The 13581-nt window shown below is 38.7% G+C and overlaps 1 protein-coding gene across 6 annotated transcripts in view; it reads left to right on the top strand.

Annotated features, from left to right (window-relative positions):
• The first annotated feature begins 12828 nt into the window (after positions 1-12828).
• CSNK1G3 (casein kinase 1 gamma 3) overlaps positions 12829-13581 on the top strand; it is a 71517-nt gene continuing 70764 nt past the window's right edge. For 2 of the 6 annotated variants that reach the window (XM_027879352.1, XM_027879354.1), the window contains exon 1: positions 13130-13247. The gene's annotated coding sequence lies outside the window, so the exon portion shown is untranslated. Of the gene's footprint in view, positions 12911-13127; positions 13252-13581 lie in introns of those variants that run through there. The other 4 variants (XM_027879351.1, XM_027879353.1, XM_027879349.1 and 1 more) reach the window with 4 other exon arrangements.

Below are 13581 nucleotides of genomic sequence, written 5' to 3' on the forward strand. Positions count from 1 at the left end.
ACCATGCACTTTTGGTTTATCTGTTTTAAAACAGATAAATCACCCTCACATTAAGGATGGATCTCTTGAATAGAATAATATACCCTTTAATTGCATGTAACCAGGGCTGCAAATAGGAATTTTTTTAGCTGAAGTCAAGGCCTCGATGCCCATTGGCAGTGATGGGTGGTGGACTCCACCTGAGGGATTAGGCAAGTTCTCATGAATGCCTAAGAATCAAAGGCTGAAATGTGTCAGTGAGAAGCACATTCTGATGACAAAAGATCCATTGGAGAAGCCTGACTTATGAGATGATACTAAGACTGAAAAACCAGCAATTTAAAAAGGTTTCTTTTTACTGGACACTTGCATTATTTAGATGTGGTTTATTTGCATTGGGTTTCCACTGTATTGTATTCTGAGGATAATTTGATTGTGATTTCTTAACATTAACAAATTTCAGCCTTGGTTTTATCTTATTAAATTATTTTTTCAATATCATAAAAATTATATTCCTAACCCTGCTACATCTGAAAAATGTAAGCAGTCCCAGTGAATTCAACAGAAGAATTCATGTGGAAGAAAAGCTCAAGAGTGTTCAGTTCTTAAATGTGTTGCATGAGTTCTTTTCAATAGTGAGAATGCCTATAACTTTACAATTGGCTCGCAGTAATGCTACATGGTAGGGATATGTATGTCCTCCAGATCTCAAAAACTGTTATACTTGGAAAGAAAGTTACATATGATGACTCTTACACATTTTCGTTCCACAACAAACTAAAATAATCACATATATTCCTGGAGAAAAATAGTTTTACATAAATAAAAATAATTATTTTTCAAGTGAAACATGGGTTAAATTATCAATCTGAATACTTGATAGCATTTCAACTTCCAATATTTTTTCCATGGACTTTGAAAGGGTTTTAGATTAGGGTGTTAATTAATTTATTTATTACAGATCAAGCTATGTCAGTATTAATTCAATCAGTTCCATCTGCCTTTTTTTGCCATAGAAGTTCATCTGTAAGTATTGACTATATACTCTTTCCAAACTTAACCAACAGGTCTGTCCTTTGATAGAGTTGGCAAGCAACATAATAATATAAATATTATACCCATAAAGAAAACAAAGCTTTTTTCCCCCATGGTTTTCAATAATATAGAATTTATAGAATTTAAATAAATTTATATTTTAACATAATACTAAAGCAGGGACGAGCTTTGGCCTATATGCCCAGTTACAAGCATTGGTTTGAATGAATGTAGGTGTAGGCTTGAGACAGAGAGTTGGAAATTATGATCTTTAAGGGCCTCTTATAACATTGGTTTTTAATTTAACAGTGTCTGTTACATACCTACAATACATGTATTGAGAATTTAAAATTGATTATTTCAAGATTTAATTAATTTATGATTTCAAGAAGTTACATTAGTGTTGGTCATAAAAATAAGGAACAAATTGATCAGAAGTGAAAAAGCAGTGTTGGACAAACTTGGATAAAGTGCTGGTATATTTGTCTCAACAAAGTTGAGGCGGGTGGAATGATTCCTTTGAATAGCAGCACTGTTCAGATGGAGAATAAAAGAATGGTTAGTTCTTTCATCCTTCAGCTGAATGTTTAAAATACACTGGGTGAGCAACACTAATTAATTTTGGCAACACTGTGTGTGGACACAAAAAGTAGTTCCCCTTGATGTAATTGCTTTGCTGTTTTGGGGTTTTCACTTGTTTGTTTGGTTGGGGTTTTGTGTTCTTTTTTTCACTTGTATATTTATTTTGTCACAATGATCTAAATAACTGAAAAAGCATATGAATGGAATAGCAGGAATAAGAGAAGACTTCATAGTTTCTACAAATTCTTAATGTTCCACTTTTGTTAGCCTTGCCAGAGAAAAAAATTAAACACAACTAACTAGTGAAATAGTTGAAAATTCACTCTATGCAAATATAACCAGTGTAGAGTATATGAAAGTCTAGATAATTTGAATAATAATAGCAGAGAGAGTTATCAGGATAAATGTAAAACATATATTTATCAATATACAATGTAACTTAATACCACAAGCAGTGCTACAGCCTATGGCTTACTAGGAACACGTAATAAATTTTATATATATTCAAAATTATATCTCTACAAGACTGTGTTACATTAAATTACTGTAATAGAAATAACTGTAGAGAAATAGCAGTGAAAAGCTATCTCAGAACATTTAAAGTGACATTCCTGAAAAATACAGCATTATTAACAGGTGTTACTAAAACTATAACTGAATGGAAAATGGTGAAATTATTTCTGCAGGATTTATGTTGGGACTCAACAGACATAAAGTAGATTAAGTCATAACACTTCGAGGATGTCACACCCCAGGAGAGAACCACACCCACGCAGGCTGGAAAGATTAGAAAATATTAAAATAGAAGGACTTTATCTCTACCATCTTTTTCAAGGGTTGGCATAGTCCTTTAAATTCCTTCTACTCTTTTATCTTTGGTATCTATTTTCAGCTACAGGTATGTCCTGATAGAATCCAAGCCTTTTTCTCCATTACCTTTCTTCAGGAGTCTGTAAGGATTGTTCAAGCATAAGAATAGTTCATTATGTTTACTTCAGGAGTGTTCAGTGTTCAGTCTAGCTTCTGTGGTTATTCATATAGTTCTTGTTTAGATTTTGTGAACTTGAGTGATGTCTTGGTAACTCAGACCCTTACAATGTTTTTTTCTTTCTCGCATTTCAGATTCCGAGGAGAAGTAGACTGCATATATTTCATACTTCCTGAGCTTTTATTAACTTACCAAGAACAAATAAGCCACACTTCTCTCACAACAGAAGTATGTTCGTCCAGATCCCTTAGAGGATTTTCCTCCTCCCCTTTCTTTCTTTCTCAATCCTCCTATCAGAAAATATTTCCTATATTTTCTTTGCCCTGACACTTACCTTCATTATTGCTCAAATTCAACAACTTCAGAAACCTTAGAGAGCCACATCCTGCTAGATAGCTTCTATGTTCTACTGTCCATGAAGTGGACATTCACACTCTTTTGGCACTTTTAGTTATGTAGTGAAACTGGGTTTAAATGCCTGTATGCAGTGTGGCTTCTACCTAAAACTACACTGCAGAGATGTTTTTTCCCACATGGAAAAACAAAGATAGGGACTTAATTACCAATTTCAATGGAAGAAAAATAACTTAACTGCAGTGTTTTGAAAAGAGTTAATTGCCTATTCTTTAAAAAGATGTCAGATGCACAGAGACAGATCTTCAGTGATACACTGGGTTCCTGTACCATATTTAGTGTGAAGGAATTTTTCTTTAAGATAAATGTCTTGTCCTTTACCTTTTCATCTTAGAATGCCACTTCAATTTTTAAAAACAACAGTCAACTACAAAATCAAGCTTGATCTGTATTTTAAATTATCTTAGAAATGTGCACCAGTCTGATTTTTCAGACGATCTAATAATAAAACTTCCTGGACAACACTGCACCTTATAAACAACACTGCACAAACAAACATGAAGTGATGGACCTGGGGCAAAGCAATGCCAGCTTCATGCATAAATTTGTGAGCTGATCATAACTATGCAGAAGATGGACCTTAGTTTATAAAACACTTGTGCAAAACTTCAACTTAATGCTCTATAGAGGCAAAAAAAAAAAAAAAAAAAAAAAAAAAAAAAAAAAAAAAAAAAAAAAAAAAAAAAAAAAAAAAAAAAAAAAAAAAGCAAATTGTAAGTTAGGAACTATTTGAAAAGTAATACGAAAAAACCCAAGGAGGATCATTCTGATCCTTGTATCTCAGAAAAGATGTATTGGAACTATCAGAGATTCAGAGGAGGGTAAGAAGGATGACCAGTGCATATAACAGCTTCTTTCCACTTCTTTACAGGGAATGAAAGAGTAAGATGGGATTTTTCAGTCTGAAAAAAAAAGAAAAGGCAATTTAGTGAGGGTTACGGCAGAGGTCGTGAAATCACTCATGGCATAAATTCAGCGAGACTTCTAACAAGAGTCAAGGCCAGGAGGAGCCAGGTTCAAAACAAGCAAAATTCTTTAGGCAGCAGCTACATTTTCTGTGAATCTGCTCCCTACAGGCTGCTGTCAAAGTTCAAAGGGAGCCTGGAGTAGCATTGTAAAAGAGATCTATTGAGGGTTACTAAGCAGGAAAAGCAAAGGAATTCCCTGACCTGAAAGCAATTAGTGACTAGGAAAAGTATGTGGGGGCAGTCTCATATGTGATTGCTCTGTTCTTACTAATCACTGGGCATGGATGGTTCAAGTCTTTTGGACAAATAACAAGGACACTGCCAAATGCTGATTGCATTTGTTCTCATATAAAGGCCGAGGACTGATTTCCAAAGATGCTTCAGGCTGCTCCTTGCTGGTTCAAGTGGAAAACCCCTAGTATGTCTTTAAATCAGACAGATGTTATGGTTATTAGCGTTTCTTCAGATGGGACTGGTATGAACACAAAGCAGTTACAATGTATCTTATAAACGTAATTTACCTAGGAGAAAACTTCCTTGGGAAGTTTTGTGAACTTTTTTCAAATAGAGATGGAAGCATGCGATGATACCTCTAGCAGTAATACCTATTTGTCTTCAGAGGGAAGAACAAGGGAGGTGAAGTTAAGAAATACGTGAGATAGTCAATTCAGGGATCCACAGTTATGTTCCAGTACCTCGATTGCTCATACAGGATATCAATCAGGATATATTTTACCCTTCCAACCTTTAGAGACAGAGAAAAACTGAGGATAAAATTTGATACTTAGAAGCAGACATTTGCTTGTGTGATTTCAAGTTGACAAAAAAAATTTCTCTCTTCAGTTTAATTGATTAAAGTAATAACTATATTACTGGGACACTCCCACTCTCGCTTCCCCAAAAACCAATCAATGAACAAACTAACCACAAACACTTTCAAAACCCCCAAATAAAACAAAAAACTCCAAACTGCATGTTTAATAATTTATGTATAGCAGCCTATTTGTAAAAACAAAAAGCTCACATTGTACTTTATCTTTCTGCCCTTCCCACACAATCCTCTAGCAGCAGCCAGAATTTGTGGATCATGAGTGCAAGGATTTTCACAGAAAAGCAGTTCATAGAAATGTCCTTGATCTTGTAATAATAATTATCAATCCTCTGAGCTTAGCATTTTGTTGAATATACTATTACTTTTCATGAATAAAGAAAACAAAATCTGTGGAAATAGCCATGTTTTCAGCACATCATTAGCAAGTTTCCAGAGAAAATTATATAATAGCAGCAACATAGAGCACACAAGCAGCCCTTAAAAACAGACTTTTATTGGATTAATGAAAAGGTAATGATGCTAAGGAAGCCAAGATATCTCATCCCGTATGTTCCACCTGATGGTATAAATGGTTTCTATTTCTGGATGGAGCAGGAAATCTTATTTTGCCCTCCAAATCCACGTGAATCCAATTTCCAGAAATTTAATACTCATATCTTAAAAAGATACATAGGTCTTATTTAGGGTCAAAATTAGTGGAAGAAACTCTTAAGAAATCAATAGCATAAATAGAAACATAAATAAAGCCAAGAGTACCTCCCTTTAAATGTGATTTAGCGGCAAAGTTATTATTTAGGGCCAGTTCTTCCTTGATTTCCTGTCTGTGAATTATAGTCCATTGGTCTCAATTTTCAGAGAAAATGTAAAATACAGTGATCAATCCAGAGCAATATTTATATTTGAAAAACCAAGCAAAAGCAATGCAAATCTGAACATGTATTTTACTACTGTAAAACTAGTTATTTGCAAAACAAAAGCATGTCTTTTGTGATGATGTATATGAGTTGCTTGTCTTTAACCTTTTATGCATTCCCATTCTTTTTCATAAGAGGCAGTATAACAGGATACAAATCTTTGAAGAATTCTCTAGCTTCTACTATACAAAAGCTGTTTGGTCTGGGTAGCACAACCATAATTTTGCCATGTAGCTCTGTATCTGATCAATTATTCAGTTTCAGGAAAATTTTTTAGTGTCAATGAGCAGAATGCTATTGATTGGGTAGACAGTTAGAAAGCCAAAACTGAGAAAGCAGAAAACCTGCAGAATCTGTTCTGCTTGTTTAACAGAGAGACAGGTTTGAGTGTCTTCATCATTTTCCACTTATCAAGCAACCAATTTTATAGAAAGGACAAAACAGAAATGTATTCACATTCTGTAGAAAAAGGTGGAAAATGACTCCTGGAATGTAAATAAGAAACAGAAATGGTGTAGCTTTTGGCAGGTAAGGGTAAGGTAAGAAAGGAATCCTTGTGATTTTGGGTATTCCAAACTGGGGTATACACAGACTCCAGAAGATTCTTAAGGAAAACTGGCACACAGGAGGCTTTTGTGTTAAGAGGAAGGGAGAACATGATGTGTGCAAGTAATCTGCCTAACAGAGATTACAGAATATATGATCTCTACTAAGTAACAGGATATTCTTGGTAATGTTATATGACATTGAAAGAAAATTAATTGGCTTTAGGAAAGATACGCAGTGACTCAGCAGCTAATTAGACTGCCTTCATCTGAGTACAGTTCTGCTACCCTACATTCTCTCCATTTAAGTGATCTCCTACTATATTTGGTGACTTTGACCATACTCAATACAATATCAAAGAAATTAACTTGTTGCTGTTATGAAAGTTTGTCTCATCTCTCAGACTAAGAGTGTCATGGGAAGCAGAATACAGATGGTGGTGAAATTTCTTTGGAACACTTAAGGTCATCATTTGACATGTAGGAAAGACAACAGCTCTATGAAAGAATGAGACAGCGATGGAAGTGTCTAAAGAAAAAAAAGTAGTTTATTTGGCATTTTCATTAGCTGTCTCCAAGACTTTTTTTTAAAACTTTATTGCTTCAATAACCTATTCTGGAAATGATTAGGTGGGAGAGTGTGTGTGTCAGTGACTGAGGAACAGCAGTTAGAACAATGATTGAAAAATTACATTGAAAAATGTAAATTTTGCGTTGCAGAAGAGTCCCCTTGTTAGTACTCTGAGTGCTGAGAATTAGTGCTTTGTGACTAAAGCACCATTGATTTTCTAAGGTAGAATTCAAACAATTCATAAACTAGAGAACAGATTTTAGGGCAGGGTGTTGGGTATAACAAAAGTAAAAATTTAGATTCAGACAAAGGACTATTCATTGTTCCTCTTCAAGGGAAAGTATTAGGAAGAACTACAAATATTGGCAAAGACAAATAATTAAGTATTTAGCAGCTGGCATAAAATTCAAGTACAATTTCTCATGTAGTTTGTAATATATTAGCAAACATGATATTTTAAAAACTTTGAAACTAATTATTCTTATGAAAGGAAGTGAAAATATTGTGGAATATCTTGAAACACATAGATTATTTGTACCCCCTTACTGTTACATTAAAAGAGGAAAAGAATCACAAAGATACTGTAAGTGAAAAAATTTGAAAAAATTTACATCAGAAAATTAGCAGTATTTCTTCTGTTGTGTGGAAGGGGTTTTTGGTGATAATTTGTTTGTTTGTTCTGTTTTGTTTTAGTTCATCTTCCAAAATTATGGAGACAGTTTTAAGACATCTTGAAAACAAGAAATGGGTAAAGAGGATATAAGGAAATTTATACTACTGAAAAAGAAAAGTTACTCTTACAAATACCTTCTAAATAACAATGAAAGAAAGCTCTATTTTTAAAAAAAGTCTCCGTATCAGCTTTCAATTAGACTAGTTACACTTGAGATCATAGAACAAAAACAAAGAAGTAGTTTCATAATGAAATCAATACATTTATTTCTAAATACTCTGACAAAAGGATCTAGTTTTACTTTCAACAGTTATTGGGAAGCTTAGCTTTGAAAGTGCTTATGGGACAGAAAACCTTTTCAGATGCCTCTTAAATTTTTGCACAAAACTTTCTACCTCCATTTTTTCTTTTCCCTAAACTTTGAGCTTTGATGATCCCTTTTACTTATATGAAAAGATATGTTCAACCTCTTGGATAAATGACAAGGTGATTACCATTGGTTGAAGCAGGTCCATGATTTAATGCTTAAAACAAACAAAATCCTCTCTGTATGTTAAGCAGCCTTAGATCAACAATGAAATTGCTGATCACTATCTCAAACTCGAGAATTCCAGCATTCTGCCAAAGTGCCTGTGCTTCTGTGCATCATCTCGTGGTTCTCATGCATGTGGCCTTTTCAGTACTTTCTCTTGACATAACTCATTTTTTTTTATATTATACAATTTAACAGGCTAATTCCCCAGTTGTACAGAAACAGATTATGATGCAATTGAGGCAGAGTTCTATATATCCTTTTCTTGCTTCTGCTTTTTCTTGTTTGTTGTTTTTTTTTCAACTCTGATTTCCACCAGCTTTTAAAAGCTCATTTTTTGTGCTGTCATATGGAGGGGATCAACCTGATCACAGCATTTTTTCACATCTTTCCTTCATTTAAGAGTATTCCTCTCAGGTTACAGGGAGTTCTTCCAAAGAAAAATGGACACCAGCAAACTGCTGAGAAGTCAGCTCAACTGAAAACTTTGGGGTTGTGAAGAGAAAATCTTTGTATGTAGGCCAGATGATGCAAGCAGCCAAAGAATGTTTCTGGTTTTTTTATTTAAGGTAATGACGTTCTGTCAATTTCTTATTGTTGTGTGATGTGTGAGGTTGATTCTCAAACTGGGAATGCTTTTTGCCACCATCCTTAGCAATGACAGCACTACACCAGGAATTGCACAAGCCCCACATTTTTCTCATGTGCTATTAACAAATCTGGGTTCCTTCCCAGAAGGAAGCTCTCTACCTTCAGAAGGGGACTATAAAATGCTTCTTGTGGTCTTAAAATTTTGGAACCTACAAGTGGACTTCAGCTCCAATCTGAAATGCATACTTCTAAGTCCAGCAAGGTAAGGCCTTCTCCCTCACATCAGCATGCTGCCAAACTGTGTGAACTTTAGAACAAATGGAGGGTACCCAGTGTTGTTTGTTTTCTCTGTTTGTAGGCACACATTTACAGCAGCCAGGAACAGATTCCCTCCAACGCCTCTCCAAATACAGCTAAGTTGGCTAAGTGTTGGCTTATGACGCTGTAGTTCACTATGTTGCAGTAATTTTTGTATCACACACTGGGAAATTTAAGTCCAGAACAAAAAGAACTTAAGCTAAAGAGTAGTCAAACAGAATTTGGACGATCCAGAAGAATGAATTAATTTACTGCAGCAGCTTATATTACTTGCCTGTTTAGCTCTATTTTTAGGTGTTGAGATCTTCTTAGGCACATAGATTAAGTTACAGGATCCTGAATGGAAGAAATTCGAGGGGGCCGTGATTGAGATACCGCAGTGAGAGCAATTATTCTAAATGAGCTTGACTGGCTCAAATCATATGACAGTGGAGAAAAGAGCATTATTCAGAAATGAATATGAGTTTAAAACATAGGATCGAAGGAAGGAAGAAAGATTATTTCTTCCACGTGTGTGAAATGAATGAAGATCTTAACAAACTGGAAGAGCTTTTAAGTTGTAAAAGGGAAACCTGAACTATAATACAGCTGTCATGTCTCTGGGTTTTTAGTGCAAGTACTTTATTTATTAATATCTGGTAATTAAATATTTTAACATGGCAAACAGGACTAAGTTCATTAGAAAAACACAGTCTAAGTGAAATTGTGGAGGTTACCAGAAACAGCTGTAAAAAAATAGTGCAAAAATATGAATATTAAAATAAAAATTGAAATGTCATAGGAAATGAAATACCATGTCACTTTAATAATAAAGTACTTTAAAAAAAAAAAGTTTTAGAAAGTTAAGTGGTATGGTATCTGGCAAACTCTGTTACTTTGCTGTGTGGGCAGGAATTTTCAAAGGATTCCTTGAAGGCAATAATGCTCAGTCTAACATGAAATGCCAGAAGTACGTTTTCCTTCATTTGGAACACCATCCATGTATGTACACTGCAAAGTGCATCACCTTTTGTTTTGGTCACGTGGTGTTTTTAGCTGGACAGGTTAAATTTTCTTCACAGTAGCTAGTATGGGGCTGTGTTTTACATTTGTGCTGGAAACAGTGTTGATGATGACACAGTGTTGATGATGACACGTATATTTTAGTTAATGCTGAGAAGTGCACACAAGAAGTTAAGGCCTTCTCTGTCTGTTGCTCATGGCTGTTTGGTTTCCTGCCTCTCACCAACAAGTAGGCTGTGGGAGCACAAGGAGCTGGGAGGGGATGCAGCCAGGACAGCTGACTCAGCGATATTCCCTATCACATGGTGTCATGCTCAGCATATTAAGCTGGTAGAAGAAGAAAAAAGAGTGGGATGTTTGGAGTGATGGTGTTTGTCTTCCTGAGTCACTGTTACACGTGATGGTGCCCTGCCAGGCTGAATACCTGCCTACCCAGGGGAAGCAGTGAATTGATTTCTTGTTTTGCTTTGGTTGTGTGCATGGCTTTTGCTATTAAACTGTCTTTATCGCAAACCAGGAGTCTTCTGGTTTTTATCCTTCTGATTCTCTCCCCACTCCCACTGGTGGGGGAGTGAGCAAGTGGCTGTACAGGGCATTGTTGCTCTTTGGGATTAAACTACGACAACGTTAGAGAGTTGAAGCCACAGCATGTTTTTCCTATTATATGTACTTGACATACTGCATGGTATGTCTCCGTTGCTCTTAATGATTAGGACTAGAAAGACATTTTAAATGTAGTAATCATCCACCTTCTTTACCACTGCAGCCTGACTGTAATTCTACCTACCCCAATGGGATGCATTTTTATTTAAAATTCTAAGATGCAGAAGCCTTCTTTAGCTTTTGTCTTATGTTCTTCACCTAAACCTTACAATTACAGGTTATTAGGTAATTTGTTGAGTTGAACTAAAGGCCAATGATTTATTTATTTTTTACGTCAGAATTTATAACTTAACTAGAAAAATATTTTACAGCTTTTGCATTAAAAAATAACCCTCCACTTGTTAGGTTATGACCGCCTATTCAGAAAATCTTGGAAAAGACAATATTAGTACCTGTGAAAATGTGTCCACTGATGACAAATTTTCAGTTGATGGAAAATTCGAGGACAGATTCTACAGATTCTACTAAATGAATATGGAATCACAGTAATGCAAGACTTGTCTTTGTCTCTGCTTGAGTTGCTTGTGCGATGGTTATGCTTGCGTCCGTCAGGATCCTGCAATACTGATTGGAACTGAGTATATGCTCCCTCCTCTTTGATGAAGCCATCTTTTACAGAAGGGAAACTTTTAAAGCAAAACAGCATAAACCTCTCTGTATTGTCCTAAGACTGCATCCTGCATGATGCTAGAGAACACCAGGTGAACTGCTGGAGGAAACTTAGGAGTTCTGAAGGTGAATTTATGTTTCACAGGGTAAGTGGGGAGTTACACATTCCTGAGAATGAATGACAAGATGTTCCTGAGGCCTGCCTTATATATAAGCACACTGTGAAGTACTTGGCACAAATACAGGGCAATAATCAGTGGATTTAAGTTGCAAGATCACAGTTAAATATCAGCAAAATCTCTCTTAATGGGAGTAACAGCATAGACTGCCTACGGAGGACTTTTGGCAAAAGTAATTCAATGTCTACTGAGACAAGGGAATGAAGCCTGAGCAAATGACTTTTTAAAGTCTCTTACATCTCTATTGCTTCTAATTCCTTGTCCTGCAAGGATTTCTGGAAAATTCTGGAAGATGCAAACTTTACCTAAAAAATTATTTCAACAAGCAATACTCCAAGACCTGTCAGAACCTGCAACACTTATCCTTTGCATTCTCTTTCCTCCGTATTTATAATGACTGCTCAACAACCTCCTAAAAACTTTTAAAGTTGTTTCTAAGCCTTCAAACGGAAAAAAAAAATAATTCTTTTACTTAAAGCCTTAGACCTTAGTGGTCTAAATATCACTCTGTCCTGACTGGAGAACAAGAAAAGGGACTAAAGACCTTTTGTTTAGCACGAGTTTTGACACGTGGTCTATTTTATAGAATTTGTAAGTGTATTTTTTTCAAAAATTACATGGCAGCTCTTGTAGGCATCAAGTGAGAGCGGAGTTCTGATTTCCCCGTTTCTTGCAGGGATACACAGGGAATGCGGGATGCCGAGTGCAACCAGCAGGGCATAACCTCACCCACCTCTAACTACAGTGCCAAACGAGCGGTGCTGACACACAAGACGGGCAGTAGCACTTTTGAGAACTGCCAGACGCCAAAGAATGCCGGCATTTCGGTGACCAGTACCCAGTAGAGGATTAAAGAGGGCTCCGCTTCCAGGAGCCCCGCGACTGCGGTCCGGCACTGGCTCAGCGGCCGCCGGACACGGGGCAAGCCCTGCAAGCCAACTCTTCCCATCCTAAACAAGTGCCTTTGCCGCTACTAGAGAGAAGCTTTAAGCGAGTGAGGCGCGCAGCTCCTCTGCCGGGGAGGGCTCACTGTCGCGGGCAGCGGCGGAGCCACGAGTAGCCGAACATGCCGAGCCCCGAATCCCAAGCGCGCCCGGACCCCTCAGGGTGCCCCGGGACAGCCCCGCCCCTCGCGCTGCCCCGCCCCGCCTCGCCCTGATTGGCTGCTCGTTCTGCCCACCCACAAGCCCCGCCTCCTTCCCTGTGCTCCCCCCCCCTCGATTGGCCAGTGCGCCTTGTCAATCAGTCGCGCGAGAGGGAGCGGCGCATCCCGCCGCCGCGCCTGAGCCGCGCTGGGGAGGGGTGTCCGCTCCGAGCGCCGCTGCCGCCACCGCCACCCGCTCTCGCTCTCCTTCTCCCTCTCCCTCTCTCCCTGCCTCCCTCTCTCCCTCCGCTCCGGAGCGCCGCCCCAACCGGCTCCGCTTCCTAGCCCCCGCGGCAGGGGCGGGGCGGGAAACAGTGCCGGAGGTGAAGGGCCGCACGCCGAGCCTGCGCCCCACTCCCCTCGTTTCGCCGGTAGGTCTCTGTGCTGGCCGCCTCTCGGAGCCGCGGCGGCCGCAGCACCCCCGCGGGCCGAGGACTTGGAGCAGCTCCCTCCCCGTTCCCCCGGTGGCTGCGGGGCGGGCAGGGACTGCGGCGGCTGTCTGGGCGGCCGCCCGGGCTGCGGGACGGCCGTGCCCGTGCGGGGCCGTGCCGGGGGCCCGCGGGGCTCGGGCGGCGCGGGAGGGGCTCGGCCGGCGCGTCCCTGCGGCTGCGCTCCCGGCTGGCAGGAGCCGCCGCTGGGAGACCGCCGGGTGCCCTCTCCCGAAGGAGCGCTTCCCTGGCGGGCACCGGGCCGGGTTCGCAGGAACAAGTGAGTAAGTTTGCTTTCCTGTTCCGTAGGAGCAGGTTGCTGGAGTGCAGTTGTGCTGGGTTAGCAGATTAGCGGGTTAGAGGCAAGCTGAGCTGCCAGTGCTCTGCTGCTTTATTTTTGCCTTTTATTTTGCTGTTTAAAAAGTTATTTACAAACACACTCTGAATATAGTGGCTTTATGTTTGGTTAATTAAAATCTTTGAATGATGTTTGAGGTGATTCGCCGTGGAACTTCAATAGAGCTTATTTTCAGGCATTCCTGTTGACTTTGCTGGTACACCTTTTATGAGTGTTAAAGTAATATGCAGTGTGTGAAAGGAATTGGAATGTAATT

Source organism: Empidonax traillii, unplaced genomic scaffold (assembly GCF_003031625.1).
Source record: "Empidonax traillii isolate 1590-97213 ecotype Southwest subspecies unplaced genomic scaffold, ASM303162v1 scaffold54:size2178333, whole genome shotgun sequence".
NCBI lineage: Eukaryota > Metazoa > Chordata > Aves > Passeriformes > Tyrannidae > Empidonax > Empidonax traillii.